This window comes from Nylanderia fulva, unplaced genomic scaffold (genome assembly GCF_048542155.1).
Source record: "Nylanderia fulva isolate GAGA-0341 unplaced genomic scaffold, ASM4854215v1 Scaffold20, whole genome shotgun sequence".
Taxonomy (NCBI): domain Eukaryota; kingdom Metazoa; phylum Arthropoda; class Insecta; order Hymenoptera; family Formicidae; genus Nylanderia; species Nylanderia fulva.
Window position 1 is genome coordinate 311,622 of NW_028190264.1, and position 17,414 is coordinate 329,035.

Genomic DNA, 17,414 nt, shown 5'->3' on the forward strand with positions numbered 1-17,414 from the left:
ATTAAGTTGTATGAAATGTGCTTTCTGTGGATCGCAGCGGTTTAAGAAAAAACGGATTAGAGATCCTCCGAAAGGGAGATGCTGCAAAGAGCGACGAAAGAAGAGGGTTTAATCTTTTGGGGGACCTGCCACCGTCACACATCGGCGTCGTCATCGAAAACTGTCGAGAGCGTCGCTCTCCGTGCACTATTTTCGGACGGGGAGTATTTTTAAGTCTCGCTTTGGGAGTCCCAAAAGACGCGATTTCCAGAAGAAAGAAACGCGCCGTTTCCTGCCCGCCGCCTGTCGCCTTTCACGATGCAGTTAGTCGGTGCAGCACACTTCACGGACAATCGAGAAAGAAAATACGAGGGGGTCGTACGTTCTCCGGGAATGTATACGTATACACAGAGACACGTTCGTTTTCGACTAATTGAGCCACGCGACGAATAGGAAATATCTATTTCGATCCCGACAAAGCGTCTCGGGAATAAGAGGATATTTTCAGCAATACTCAGCGAAGCGAAATAATAAGATTTATTTTTTTTTCCACTAAAGATATATACGCGTATATATAATAAAAAAAATATGTAAGAAAAATTATCCTGAAAATCAATGGCAATCGTGGGACAATATGATATTGGAACAATTTTAATAAAAGATTTATCGGATTAATATTTATATTCAAAATGAAAAATTAATTGAACAGATTTTATATCTTTTTGTGACAGATATCAATATTTTTATTGTGGTAAATATTAATTAGAGAAATTCTTATAAAATTCATCCAATACCATGTTGTTTCACGATTACCATATAATTTTCAAAATAAATTCCAAGAGAAAATTCTCTCTGTTATATAATCAAATAAAAAATAAATAAATAGATAATAATAAAAATAAAATAAAAATGATAAAAAGTTTTAGGGAATTTTGAGATATAATGTTCATTTTTCAGAAAAAAGATACGAGATACCGTTGTCTCGATGATAAATTCTCTGAGAGATAAAAATAAAATTCTTTTTCCGTCTAAAAGCGATGGAATTATTAAGCAATTGCTATTCGCGATGTTACCAGATAATTATAGATACACGCGTCAATATTTTTGCAGTCACTTTTTTACACGTGCTTCGATATATCGATCGGGATTACAGACGTCACCTGGACGATTTCTAATTTTCACAACGTCGACGGAAGGATCAATATTTATTTTTCTCTCTCTATCTTTCCACAGTACCAATCACCGAGAGCAGAGTTCGCTCTTTCGTCGCTCGCTCCTCGTTAAAAGTTCGATTCGTTCCAATATTTGGTAAGCAAATAGAGGACATATATCGCCGACAGCAACGCAAGTTGCTACCATGCTATCGCGCCATAAAGAATATCAGGGAATATCAAGAGTAGCTCATATATGAAAAGTTAATTTCCATAATTTTTTGCATATTTTATCATTTGAAAGCTTCCTCGTCGCCGACTGAATTTATAATAGGCAATAATTGCCTATTAATAATTTCGAAACAAGTAAACCATCGTGCAATCAAGTAATGATTCATTGTTTTATTTTACTTTTTATATAATTAACAATTCATATATTTATAAAACATTTAAGAGGATGCTGACGTAGTTCTGTTTTACCGACTTTAAGTTAGATTAGGTTCACTTTTTATTGAATATACAGATTGAAAAACCCTCCACAATAAAAGTACTTTATTATTTTTGTATTATTCTTTCATGTCATCTCTATCGGGAGCGCCATATTTTGTGCGCAAATAAAGTGCAGAACTTTTGTATTAAATAAGTATTTTTATGAGCTGATGCAAGAGACTGATAAAAAACTGTAATTTTTTAACTTTTATTGCTTTTTATACGAAATTACAGCGCTCCCTGTTTATTATTATCAGTAGTTTCATTGTGGAGGACTTTTTTCAATCTGTATATTCAATAAAAAGTGGACCTAACCTAACTTAAAGTCGGTAAAACAGAACTATCCAGCATCCCCTTAATATTAATTTTTTACGTTTTCATATTTTAATTGAAAAAAGGAGTAGATTCTAAATAAACAAAAAAAGAGCAACGTTGTGTAACATCTCTGCTTCTCTGTATGCAAAAAAAGGAACAAGTAAATAAAACAATGATTTTCAATCTTGATTCTTTGTTTCAGAAAACACACGTTTCATTAAAATGCGAGATTGCACGAAAGAACAAGAGATAAACGCTATTAACGAGTCTTTTAAGTGCTTTCTGGCGCGTCGACGCGAGTCCACATATGATTTCGAGATTCAATGAGATTTTTTTGTCATTCACGAGCATCCCCCTCTGTGTGTGCATGTCTCGTCTGTTCCTTTATCGAGCAACATTCGTTTGAATCTGTAGCTATCGACACCGACGAAACGGCGCTCTATATAACCCTGATGCCCCGTGATCAAAGCTTAATTGGAAAAGAGGACCTGCCTGCCGGCCTGAATGCCGGCGACTGATACCACCTGGTATAGATATCGCACGTCGGCTTTTAGCCCCCACGTAAGCGGATATATGGGTTAGCGCTTTGATCAAAGGACAAAAGCGCCGCGTAACTTTTTCGACAGAAATCAAGAAGCATATTGTTCGACACGGAGCCGGCAATTAGCCGCACTTAAGCTCCAAAATGGATTCCGAGTTTTAGCGAGCGAATTTTCTCACGAAACGTGCGATATGGGACCAAAATGCTGCTCTCGGGCGTGGAAGAATTAATTTAACGTAACTTTTTTAAATAGGAATTTTACACGGAAAAAAATGTATTTATTTCGATACTGCCGAATAAATTATTTATTTGAAACTAATAATATTGATTTGATGTGAGAAATATTTATTTGTTTTCAAAGAAATTATTTATTAGGCAGTTTTGAAATAAATATTTGTTGACCACTTTTTATTTTCAGTGTATATTTCTGTCACTTTTATTGAGCGAATATTTAAGTTTGGAGTTTTATATAAATTATGTTATATTTACTTTCAAAAATATTTGGTACTAAAAAATTTTAAACTTGATTAAACTTTTCACAAAATTACTATTTTGTTAGTTGAACATATATTGATATTTAAGTCAAATATATACGTTTTTAAATTCAATATATTATATTTAATTTAAATATTTTTATATGTTCAATTAACAATAATATTTAGTCAAGTCAACAAATTTTTTCAGTGCAGAATTACAAGAAGATCCAAAGCACTCTCTATAATTATTTTCAAAAAAATACTGTGTATGTCGATATATGTATTCTTTTTTTATATTTATTCTAGAATTATACTTAAGAATCTATTGTGAAAAATCACGACATAAATTCGAATTCGAATAAAGAAAACACAGAGGGGAGAAAATAGCTTTTCTATTATTGTAAAATCTCTTCTAATTCTGAAATCTTTAATTTTCGTTTGCCCTTACTCTCGAGATTTATTGCAAACCGGCGTTTAAAAAGGGGGAAAGATATTTATTTCGACTGGAAAATTAAATTTTCCCAGGAGCAGTGTAAGAGAAATGTGAACGAAACAAAAATGAGAAGCACGCAAAATATAATAAAGCAAGAATAATTTTACAGGAGTGGAGAGAGAAAATATATAAGTGTATAGGATGACGTGTACAAAGATTGCGACAAAATTTTTGTGAATTACGAATCGTAATCTCTCGCGACGCTTTAAATTAAAATGATATTAATGGAATCTGACTACCTTAACCCTGTAACAAGTTTTAAAAGTAACTCAACTAGGACAAACTTTTGATAAATTGCAGTACAATGCGGAATGGCTTTCTACAGCGAGTTCCAAAATAAACGGGTTGAATTCTCACAAGACGGATTGACAAAAAAGTTGAACAAAGTCACCATTTATCGCGAACTTTCAAGTTTCGGTACGACGTGTAATTATGCTAAACCATTATGCCCTCGAATAAAAGTTCTTCGTTAAAGTTTCTTTTAAATTGACTTAAAAATAAGATGCGATCCATCATAATCCGTCAGTTCCTCTTTTTTAAATCGATACTTATTTTTATTAAAAATAAACTCTACGCGCAAATCAAATAATCTATTATCATAATTGTATTTGTTCTTCGAAATTTCAGCTGTATATCTCGATCGTATCTTGGCTGATCTGAGGCTAAAAACTTGGTGATTTATTCTTTTCAACTGAGCACATACGGTGTGCTCCAGTTTCTAACGAACCATTTATCACGGCCCAAATCCGTCGGACAATCTTTAAAAGAAAGATTTGACAAGATGTCGGCTTTTTGAAAAACTAAAAAACAAGTTTGGATTTTTTTAAGTAAAAAGATATTAAGTTAAATAGAGTGTTAAAGTAAATTCGAAAATAAAACTCTTAGATTTTTAAAATATTCATATATAATTCACAAATGACTTGGTTTTAAGACTTAATTACTAATTATAAATAAATACAAAATAAAATAAAAAATAAATATACATAGTCCAGTGAAATTAGACTTGAAAAAAGAGCAAAACTTAATAAAAATTAGAATTAAACTGAATTTTTCTGGAGTCCTTTATTTCGATGTTCTAATGAAATTCTGAAAAGTATCCTTATAAGTTCATTTAGAACGTTTTTTTATGGGAGATAAATTTTAATTTTTTGTCATTATCTCGAAAATTATCAATTTTTCGAGAAAAATAGTTATCAAAATTGTAGCACATAAAAATCCCTACAAAAAAGGTCATTGTACTTTTTTTCGTACAACTAATCGTTTTTGAATAAAACGTGCAGTAAAGTTGCAATGTCTAATATAATTTTTCTGCACTTCTTATTCCAACTTTACCGCACGTTTTACTCAAAAACGATTAGTTGTATAAAAAAATAGTATAATGACCTTTTTTGTAGAGAATTTTATGAGCTACAATTTTGATAATAACTATTTTTCTCGAAAAAATGATGGTTTTCGAGATAATGGCAAAAAACTAAAATTTACTCTCTTTTACTCCCCCATAAAAAAAATGTCCTGTATAAAATTAAGGATATTTTTCAGAATTTCATTAGAACATCGAAATAAAGATCTCCATAAAAATTCAGCTTGATCCTAATTTTTATGAAGTCAAAGTCTAATTTTAGTGGACTAAAAAATAAGAATAAAGCAACGAAATATAAAAAAAATCTGATTAAATATCACAAATGCGGATATTGGAAAATTTTTTACGATCAGCAATATATTCCCCGAGGGTATCACGTTAGAAATGTCGAGGCAGTGAAACACCGTATTTGTGTTCCGTCTTGCTCGTAAATCGCTATCGTATTTGCATTTCGATCATGAAAGATACGTTTACTTTCTTGGCGCGATTATTAAATTCACTTACTGAAAGGATCGCATTATTAATATTACATTAATTGGCTGAACGTCGCGTGAGAATAGCCCGTATGTAGTTGCTTGAAATTAAACGAAGTTATTGTGATTGAAAGCTTCTTTTACTTTCTCGCCCTGTGTGATTTATCCACTAATTGACATCGCTTTCGTAGAAAGAAACACTAATTGCTTTAACACAGCCGTTCAAATGCGATTGTTGGAAATGTTTGTTTGTTTAATACGACAAGAAAAGATAATTTATTTGAAGAAAAGAAGATTATTTCTCGCTATTTAGGTATAAAAATAATAATATAAAAATAAAAGTCTTATTAAATATATGTTACAATTACAACGATTAATAGTCTCAAATTGTTTTAATTTTTAATTCGATCTTAAAATAAAGTATCTTTATCGAGTGTCTTTAATTATTTCTGTGCTGATTTAATTAAACGCTATTTCTCACAAGAGAGAAAATTCTTCGACGATTTGAAGATCAATTTACGTACGAAATTCTTACAAATTTACAAAATAAATTCTCATTAATAATTTTTAACCTGTTTTTTCCCGCTTATTTTCTTGGAATTAAAAGCTATTCTTTTTATAAAATGCAACTGACGTATGTTTTTAAAATTACTAATGTTAATTACAGTGTGCATGTTTTATGGAGTAATTTAACTCTCAAACCATATATACATCACTCACGCGATAAACGTATTTATCGTATGATCTGATACGTTTGTCGGTCCTTGTTTCAATATTCACTTAGTATATATTATTTTTATTGCGTTCAATTGCGACACAAAAATACTGCAGTGTTTTACGTAGATATAGTTTCAATCCTTGATAATAAAAGAAATAAACTAAGTAAACGAAGAACAAATTTAAATAAAAAATTTAATATATAATTTATATTATATATTTATATTACATATAATTTAATATATTATAAAAAATATATATTATATAAATATATAAAAATATATAATATATAATAAAAAATTTAATATATAATCAAATAATTTGCAAGACAGACAAGAGTAAGTAAATTCAACCCTCCACTAGAGCACTATAATTTAAATACCTATTATACACGACAGATACACTAAAAAACAATTATTAAATAAATAAATATTTATTTCAATACTGCCATCAATCATTTATTTGAAACAAATAAATATTTATTAATTTCCTTATATCAAATAAATATTTTCCTCATCAAATCAATATTATTAGTTTCAAATAAACGATGCATTTGGCAGTATATCGAAATAAATACTCATTCGAATTCAATAAATTTTCTTTTCAGCGGTTTACATATCGTTGAGAGATTTATGGCTTTTTCCTCATAAGACCACACACAACAAGATCATCGTGGAAACCGCGATACTGCAAATTTACGGACGTCCTTCAATGTTATACTTTCTCTATCTCTTTACGCTTCATCACTCTCCATATAAATGAAGTGCGCGGAAAAAAATTAAATTCCGTCGAAATAATTGACCGTATATACCAGCTATACGAGAGATCAACCCCCTCGATATTAATTTGCATTACACAGTATACGGGACGAGATCTTTCCGCGGTCGTCAAGCGCGACGCTGTCGGATCGATGTGGCGCGGATCGTGGGATTACAGATCGCATGTCCACAGGAGGGAGAGAAGGAGAACGTAGCACTCCGGTCGCGTTTCACGGACCACTGAGGGAAGTCACGTCCGTGTCGCGTCGCGGTGGCAGTGGCAATGCCGGGAGTTGCGTTGGGCGCATACGTCACATGCGCGCCTTGCGCGTAGCATAGCATATCCTGCCGGAGCCGTCGTCGACGCGGCTAGTATGATATGGTGGCCAGTGTTGTGCTTAGATGATTTTTCAATTAGCTACACCGAAAAATAAATTTATTGCATTCGAGTATGGTTATTATACTAAAACAAATTTATTGAATTTAAATAAGTATATTTATTTCAATACTGCAGAAGGAATTATTTATTTGAAACTAATATTGATTTGATATGGAAAATATTTATTTGATATAAGAACATCTTTTTTAAAATATTTATTTATTTCAAATAAGTGATTCATTTGGGAGTATTAATTCAAATAAATATTTACACTGAAACAAATTTATTTCAATACTGCCGAAGAAATTATTTATTTGAAACTAATAATATTGATTTAATATGGAAAATATTTATTTGATATAAGAACATCTTTTTTAAAATATTTATTTATTTCAAATAAGTGATTTATTTGGGAGTATTAATTCAAATAAATATTTACACTGAAACAAATTTATTGAATTCGAATAAGTATATTTATTTCAATATTGCCGAAGGAATTATTTATTTGAAACTAATAATATTGATTTGATATGAAAAATATTTATTTATTTCAAATAAGATTCATTTGGGAGTATTCAAATAAATATTTATTAATTTAGTCTTTCTTTCAGTGTAAATAAAGATGGGATAAAAATATGTAAATTTATCTTAGATAAGATAAAGATGATTTTGTTTCAAATATAGAATTACAAAGATAAAAGATAAAATTAAAAGAGATAAAAAATTAAAAATAAATTATATGGTGATTTATCTAAATAATTTTCTAAATAATAATTTTAAAACTGCTTATGTAAACACAGTTATAAAAAAAAATTATAAAAGGGATATAAAAATATATGTATTCATATTTTTATTTATAAATTTGTATTGCTTACTGCTTAAGTTCTACTATTTAAATATTTTATGTCCTATGTTTCTAAATCAAAATTATCTGAAAATTATTCGGAAGATAATTTAGTAAAGATAATACTTTGTTTCTTCTATAAAATGCAGATATAGATAATACATTTTTTATTATCTATATAAAAATTAGATGACGCCAAAGTTTCATCTAGATGATCATCTATATAATTTTAATTAGATAACAGTAAATACTGCTTAGGGGCACACTGTAAAAAAATTTGTTAACTAAATTTGTTGACTAAATCTTTCAACTAAATTATTTACTATTTTATTAATAAATATATTAGTATTTAAATCAAATATTATACGTTTTGTTAGATTTAATGTGTTATATTTAATTTAAATATTTTTATATGTTCAATTAGCAAAATAATATTTAGTTAAAACGTTCAGTCAAGTTAACAAATTTTGTTTTTCAGTCATTCGTATCAAAAACTGCATAAGACACTTGAAAAATTATCAATACTTCGTGCAAAAAGTTTTTGTCATTCCCTCTTCTATTAAGTTCTACTTTACATCAAATTTATTGACTTTAATTTCTAAGAAAACAATTTAAAAACTTGTTTTCCTAGATGGTAATTTTATTTTAATGAAACTGCTTCGAAACTGTATACAATTATACAGTTCAGAAATACTCAATTAAAGAAAAAAACCTTTGGAGTGTCAAATCCAAGAGATCTAAATAATTTTATAACTAAAAAGAGCTATATAAGGCACTTGAAAAATTATCAAGTAATTTGTGCGAAAAATTTTATTATTCTTTTATTAAGTTGTATTTTAACCCAAATTATTGATTTCAATTTATAAAGAAACAATTTAAAAACTTGTCTTCCCAAGTGATAATTTTATTTTTGATTGATATAAAATTGCTTCTAAACTGTATAAAATTATACAGTTTAAAAATACTCGAAAAAGTTATATAAGACACTTGAAAAAATATTAAGTAATTCGTGCAAAAAATTTATTCTCATTTCTCTTTTTTTAAGTTCTATTTTAAATAAAATTAATTCCAATTTATAAAGAAACTTATATTAATTAATAATTAATATTTTTTATATATTGATAATTGATATTTTTGATCAATAAAATTGCTCCGAAACTGTATAATTATAGAGTTCAGAAATATTTTATCCAAAAAACTTTTCATAAAATAAAATAATTAATTCCAATTGTTAAGAAAACAAAAATAAAAAAATTAATAAAAAATTTATTATTAAAAAATTAATTTTCCTAGATACCAATTATAATTTTGATGAATAAAATTATTTCGAGATTGAATAATTATATGGTCCAGTAATACTCTATTAAAAAAAACTCTCCGTACACATGTTTGCGATAACTATGCGTGTAATATGCTAATGATATTACATCAGATAAACATAAATGACCGAATTCTATCTTGATATGATTTATCTCCGACGCAGATTTGTTTCCCCCCTCGATAATACATATGACTTTCACCGCACCCGTGTATCTTTATTACTATCGTTCCATCTCGCCGGTCCAAGACACGCGTCCATGCCACCGGAAGTATCCATTAAGCGGAAGAAGAAACTTAACAGTCTGCGATCGTGTCGATGACGGACTTACATCGATGTGACTGTGGTTACGTGACATTACAACTTTGCGATGCATTCGAGATAAGATGAAATTACCATCGCTTCGTAATCAAGCTGAATCTTTGTGTAGATTTTTATTTCGATTTAATGAAATCCTGAAAAATATCCTTTATTTCATCCAGGGCGGTTTTTAGATGGGAATAAGGAGGTAAATTTTTAGTTTTTTGCCATTATCTTGAAAACCATCAATTTTTCGAGAAAAATAGTTATTATCAAAATTGTAGCTCATAAAATTATCTACAAAAAAGGTCCGTATACTTTTTTTCGTACAACTAATTATTTTTGAGTACAACATGCGGTAAAGTTGCAATAAGAGGTGCAGAAAAATTATATTAGACATTGCAACTTTACCGCACATTTTACTCAAAAATGATTAGTTGTATGAACAAAAGTATACCGACCTTTTTGGTAGAGAATTTTATGAGCGACAATTTTGATAATAACTATTTTTCTCGAAAAGTTGATAGTTTTCAAGATAATGGCAAAAAACTAAAATTTACCCTTTTCAAGTCTAATTTTACTAGACTAATATAGTAAGATCGAAATGAAACAAAGTTTTATCAATAATTTCGAGAGATTTTCGCATAAATTGTTTGGCAAGTATCGGCTCTGTAGTCAAAACGTGACTACCGAAAATAAGTGCGCTCTTAGTTTGATTAATCGATTCCAGCAGAATGAATTAATCCGCGAGCGGCAGAGCATCATTAATGGCTGCCTTTCGTGTGCGATAGTTATGACGGGAATTTTAGTGAAATTCCTACTGACCGTAATAATTTCCAGAATCCTTCTATCGTGTTATTGATGATAGAGCCGCAAGTTTGAGAAAGTTCTTCATATACAATGCGTCTTCGAGCTTAATTCAATAGCAATAACACAGGTGATATATCCTAGACCCGCAGAATTATTCTTCGACTCTAGACAAAGCAAGTAGAGATTCAAATATTGAATTTAAATTAAAGAGAATTATTTAAATAAAAAAATAAAATTAAAATAATTTCTGAAAATACAAGAAAACTTGAATAAATAATTTTAAATGGTTAAGAAATTTAATGGATATGGATCTTGTAAATTTTTATTAAATTAATAATATATTTAAAACATATTTAAAAATATATTTGTTAAAAATATAAATAAATAAGTAGAAATTCAGATATTTTTTTTTAATTTAAATTAAAGAGAATTATTTAAATAAAAAAATAAAATTAAAATAATTTCTGAAAATACAAGAAAACATGAATAAATAATTTTAAATGGTTAAGAAATTTAATGGATAGAGCTTTTAAATTTTTATTAAATTAATAAAATATTTAAAATATATTTAAAAATATATTTATTAAAAATATAAATAAATAAGTAAAGATTCAGATATTGAATTTAAATGAAAGAGAATTATTTAAATAAAAAAATAAAATTAAAATAATTTCTAAAAATACAAGAAAACATGAATAAATAATTTTAAATGGTTAAGAAATTTAATGGATAGAGCTTTTAAATTTTTATTAAATTATTAATATATTTAAAATATATTTAAAAATATATTGATTAATTTAAATTAAATTTAAATTTAAAAATATATCTATTAAAAATCTAAATAAATAATATATTCAAAAGCTCTTTAGGTGTTCGAAAAATCGAGTTACTTGGCGAGCAAAAATGGGCGAGAAAGAATTTGCCGAGAATAGAAGATTAATTCGGTAAATATCTGAGATGTTCCTTTCCGAATAAATGTCTAGTAGATATATATATATACTATACTCTCGTGATAGACGCACATAAATCGCTTCGTTCTACAGGCAAAGGATTCTCCGTTAGAAAGGGGTTTTTCTCTCCGGTCTTTCTCGATCCTTTAAAGTTGGTCTAAGTGAATTTTGCTACGGAAGCCGCGACATAGACTCCCGGAAGGTCAAAGGATCCGTTTTCTCCGACGAAACGGGAAAGCGAGGCGTCGCCGCCATTGCTCGACAAACAAAATCAATATTTAATTTTACGGACTTTTATCGCGGTCGAAACTTGAGGACCAGGAAGGAAGGCACGAAGAGGAGCGAAGAAAGCGCAGAGGAATCTCTCAAACTCGATAAGGTTCCAGAGAATCAAGATTGTTGGACTCCTTTCCGAATCGGAAGCAGTCTATTCATACAAATACATATACCTACATACATATATATACGACTTGCCTTACTCTCCAAACAGAATTCCCTCCCGATTTTATTCGTCGGATATAATAGAGTGGAAAAATAAATATATAGAAGGTATAGATAAACAGAAAAAAATTAAATTAAAATAATTTCGGAAAATACAAGAAATCATGAATAAAGAATTTTAAATTGTTAAGAAATTTAATGGATGGATCTTTTACATTTTTATTACATTAATAATATATTGAAAATATATTTATTAATTTAAATTTAAAAATATATTTATTAAAAATATAAATTAATAATATATTTATATATAAAAGCTCTTTAGATGTTTGAAAAAAATCGAGTTACTTCGACGAGCAAAAATGGTAAAATTAAATCCGTAAAATTAAAATGATAAAAGAATTTCTATTTTTGGGGGCTAAAAAATAATAAACATATCTGTTGACTTCTCACATAAATTTAGATAATACTCAAATTACTATATAAAATATTTACGTAATATCAAGAAATTTGTGTCTTGAAGATCTATTGTATAATTTAATATAAACTAGAATAAATATATTTTTCTTAATATTAGTATTATTTTTCTTAATATTTTAGTTAATTGAAAAAAGAGAAGTCACTGTAGTAATTCCCTCCTAGAAAATAAAAAAAAAAATTTTAGCGCTCTGCATTTAAGCATTTAAATAATTATAAAAATTTTTTACATAATATATATTCAGATTAATTATATTTGTTCAAAAGTGTTATACAATAATGTATTAAAATCAACTATTTCACAATAAAGGTTTAGTTTGCAAGACAATCGCGATTGCAGAAAATTTAAATAGGATTAAATACAAAACTTCTTTAATTTGCCTTGTTTCAATTTCTCTCGAATTTGTCATATATATAATTTATTCTGTAAATATAGATTAAATTTTAATTTTTAATACACGGTGTCTCGAACAAAAAAGAATGAAATATTGCGAATGAGAATGGCAGAAATGTTACATTACGTAGATAATTAGGTGAAAAAAACTGTATAGATGCCTCTCTCTCTCTTCTACTTTTTTCCAGAGTATTACAACAATATATTTTAAATATAAAATTTTCTCTGAAAATTTTTTTAATTTTTTTCATTTCCTATTTTTAAATAGATAGAACAAATGATTTTTCTATTTCATAATGTATAAATAATTCTGAAAATTTAATTCGGATTATAAAATAACGAATAGTATTTTCTAATTTAAATATTCTTATAGCATCACAATGCTGTACATTTTATATTTCAAATATTATTTTGATTACGTGTAATCTGCATCAATAAATTATTTTAAAAAGCTCAATAAGAGGTATGATATATAATTATAGAGAGAGAGACAATTTTAGACAGAACATTTTAATAGCCACATCAAGTGTACCGACAGCATATTGTTAACTATATGAGTCAAATTTTAAAATACTTATTTCCATTATCGCTCTTTAAATAAATAGCTGTACATAAATTAATGTATCATATAAATTCGACAGAAACGTGAAAAAAGACAAATTAATTAAATATTACATAGTATTAATTAAATATTAATTAAATTAGAATTATAGGCAAAACTTAATTAAAAGTGATACGTGAACTTGATTGTTTTGTGTGAAAATATTAACACAATATTTGTGTCTCCATTTAACATATCCATATTATGTTAAATTAACACAAAAATTTCTGTGGACCGTTTGGGACGTGTGATATGTGTTAAATTTAATAGAAATTTTTCAACTGTGTAATAATAAAAAAAAAATTCTTTAATCTAGATATAGTTTATTTGTTCTTTGAGCGGATCATATTTTAAATTTCTATTAAAATAGAGGCTCTGAGAGAGGGTCTCCGGCGAAGCAGGCTGATTCATTTCCGAGATATGCTTGATTATGTTTGCCGCGGGGCAGGAACAGCGTCGGAATGACTCCATAACATTAGCTCGTTCTTCCAAATGCAAATTTAATGAGGCAGAAAAGATTCCGGCGCGCTTTCTGTTATCGGGGTGGCTCTGCTGCTCCACTCGAGAGGCTTCATAATTACGTTAGGCTTCGCTATTTAGATTTTACATTACTTTGTAACCAACATATATGCGAGTGCATAACGATAAGTGTATAATTAAATTTAATTGCGAAGCAAAATAAGTCGCGCCGATGCTCTCGGATCACCTATACAGTAAAATTAGACTTGAAAAGGGCAAAACTTTATAAAAATTAGGAGCAAGCTGAATTTTTGTGGAGACCTTTATTTCGATGTTCTAATGAAATCCTAAAAAATATCCTTAATTTTAGCCAGGGTGTTTTTTATGGGGAGTAAAAAAGGGTAAATTTTAGTTTTTTGTCATTATCTCGAAAACTATCAATTTTGCAAGAAAAATAGTTAATATCAAAATTGTAGCTCATAAAATTGCCTACAAAAAAGGTCATTATACTTTTTTTCATGAAATTAATCGTTTCGAAGATATAGAGCAAATTAAGTCTGAATATAAGAGGTGCAGAAAAATTATGATTTTACAAGTATCTATAGAGAAACTTTACCGCACGGTTTACTCAAAAACGATTAGTTGTACGAAAAAAAGTATAACGATCTTTTTTGTAGAGAATTTTATGAGCTACAATTTTAACAATAACTATTTTTCTCGAAAAATTGATGGTTTTCGAGATAACGGCAAAAAACTAAAATTTACACCCATAAAAAAACCCTGGATGAATTAAGGGCACTTTTCAGGATTTTATTAGAACATCGAAATAAAGATCTCCACAAAAATGCAGTTTGCTCCTAATTTTTATGAACTCAAAGTCCAATTTTACCGCAGTACTAGTTTCGAAATAGAATTCGAAAGACTCGAAAGGGATCCGCAACGCGGTGGGTGGATGTGGGTGGATGTGCGATTACGTCATTCGCACACGTATATAAAGCGGTGGGGTATTACAAGTGGAGTAGAAACCCGCGATTAGACGTATCCAGGACTCAATTTTACGATCCCGAGAGAATTTGCCGGCGCGTCTGCGACGCGTGCCGAATAATGTACGAGCAAGCCCGGCCAATGACACATCATTCGTCTCTATACTAATCTGAGTAAAGGGGATTAGATATACGACCGTGCGGCTATTAATTCTGTGCGCGGATATATACGTATATACACTTTTCTCCCGAGCTTCTTTCATGACTGCATCTTCCCACGCTATCTCCTAATTGACCTAGTGAAGCTTTTTCATGAAACAGATATGTTGAAAAATCTATTTCATTATAAGGATTGCATATCCTTGTCGCGCGCAAAAATGCCCTATTTTTGAGAATTTTTTTCTAAATGTAGTAATCAATGCAGGCTTTTTATTTTGTATATATTGGTTTGTTTATATAAAAAAATTATTAAATACGTATTTTGTAAAAAATTATAATTTTTATTTCAATTTAATAATTTTTTTTAAGAACTGCACTTTTTTGTTGACACATGCACATTGCGATTATTTTACATCTAATAAAATAAATTGCTAAAATAAATTAATGACGAAATGGGTCTTTTAATGAGAGCAGAAATCGAGATAATACGCACGCTGGAATTTTTTGCAAATTATTAAGGGCGAAAAATGCAGCGCGAGGGAAGGCGAGAGCTCAAAGTATGGGGCGAAAAAATCCGCGGAGCATCTAATGATGCTTAGCACCAGTAGAAGGCGCTGTTTGGGTACTTATGTTCCGTCATCAAAGATGCGGCACGCACAGCTCGAGGGAAGAGGCAAAGGGAGATGATGAATCGTCGAAGGGGCCATTTGTCATTGTCATAAACGGTAACGGGGAACGTAAGCTCGAATCGCGCCACTCAGTTTGCGGCTGGATAATTACCAGGGTGTACCTTCCAATAATGCTCTCTCGTTGCCGCCACTTCCGTTCCGTCAAGAGCCTCTCTTCCGTCAACAACACTTATCGCCGACTGAATTGTGCAAAAAGTCGAGAATACGATTTTTTTATATTCTTTGCTTAATAATGACAATATATGTACACGTGACTTGGAATGTTCTAATTTGATTTTTTGGTAAATTATATTACATGCACAGAGAAAATTTGAGTAACAATATGGTATTGAAAAAATTTTAAAAGAGTTTCTCTGATTAATATTTATCACAATAAAAAATATTAATATGTACATAATAAATTTGATTATTATTATTTATTATTCGATATATCAATATGAGGGAAGGCAAAAAGAAAATGAGAGCTATAAACATTGGAGTTTTATTCGCAAAATTTTATCAGAGAGTTCTACACTGAAAAAAATCATTAAATTAATAAATATTTATTTCAATACTGCTTTATAAACCATTTATTTGAAACAAATAAATATTTATTCGCTTTTAAAAGAATTTTCTTATACCAAATAAATATTTTTCCCATCAAACCAATATTATTTTATTTGGCAGTATCAAAATAAATACTCATTCGAATGCAATAAATCTTTTTCCGCGAGAAAAGTCCATCTCGCGAAAAAGCGATCGTTGACAATATCGCCGTAAATCCGTCGCTGGATCTTCGTTATTTCAATGCTATTTTCGCCCTAACGCTCTTCCGGTAAGAAGCGACTATTCTAACCGCGACCGAGTGAAAAAGCGCAGCGCGTACACACGGGCCGTATGTCAGAAAGTTAGTCTTAATTTTATAAATAGCACTCTCTACCGAGAACAGACACTTATAGTTAATAAGACTTCGGCGCGGAAAACGCTGCCGAGCTCCTTTTAAGCTCCGCGTCGTTAATAAAGGACAAGTGGATTAGAGCAAAGTATATGTATACAGCGAAAGATATCGAGTTTACATCCGAAAATGTGCAAGTTCTGACAGAATACGTAACACGTAAGAGACTGGAGACTGGTCGAAAAGGAATAAACAATGAAAGCACGAGAGTAGAAAAAGAAGGGGATGAATGAATTTATCGCTGCTCCAAAAGAAGCCTGTACACAGGAGAAAAATTTGTGTTTTCTTGTTAAAACGGTCTAGGGTTGAAATTTTTGTGTTCAATATTTAACACAGTCATGTGTTAATTTAACATATTACTGTTCTGTCAATTAAATTTAAATGTTAAATTATTAAAACAACTGAAAAAAATGTGCATCTATTTTTAATTTTACACAATAAATATATGTTCTACTTTATATTAATGACAAGATTTTTCTGTTAAAATTTACAAAAACATGTTGATTTTCTATTTTATAAGTGGGGAAAATAAAATCTAAAATTAACATATTTTTTGTTAATTTTTACATTAAAAGTATATTAATTTTATACAAAATTAATTTGAAATTATTTAAAGTTTTGCATTTATTTTGTGTTAAAATATTAACACAATATTTGTGTTAACATATCCATATTATGTTAAATTAACAATTTCTGTGGACAATTTGGGACATGTGATATCTGTTAAATTTAACAGAAATTTTTCAATGTATCTACAAGTTTGCGAGGTCCTTCTTAAAATTGAAAGCAAAGCAGAATAGAAGTCTTCCCTTCTCTGTATAAATTGCAATCAAGATTACACGTTACATATTCATGAAAGAGAAAATCATACAATTTCAAAATTTTGAACAAGCTCGCTGGGAAATTTTTACGTAGATTGTCACA

The 17,414-nt window shown here is 29.2% G+C and overlaps 1 protein-coding gene across 8 annotated transcripts in view; it reads right to left on the reverse strand.

Annotated features, from left to right (window-relative positions):
* The window catches only part of LOC114944038 (uncharacterized protein CG43867), a 101,432-nt gene that overhangs the window by 42,872 nt on the left and 41,146 nt on the right, over positions 1–17,414 (reverse strand). For 3 of the 8 annotated variants that reach the window (XM_029319758.2, XM_029319756.2, XM_029319755.2), the window contains exon 1: positions 6,806–7,010. The exons of 4 other annotated variants lie outside the window; for them this stretch is intronic. The gene's annotated coding sequence lies outside the window, so the exon portion shown is untranslated. Of the gene's footprint in view, positions 1–6,805; positions 7,011–17,414 lie in introns of those variants that run through there. One more of the 8 variants, XM_029319757.2, reaches the window with a different exon arrangement.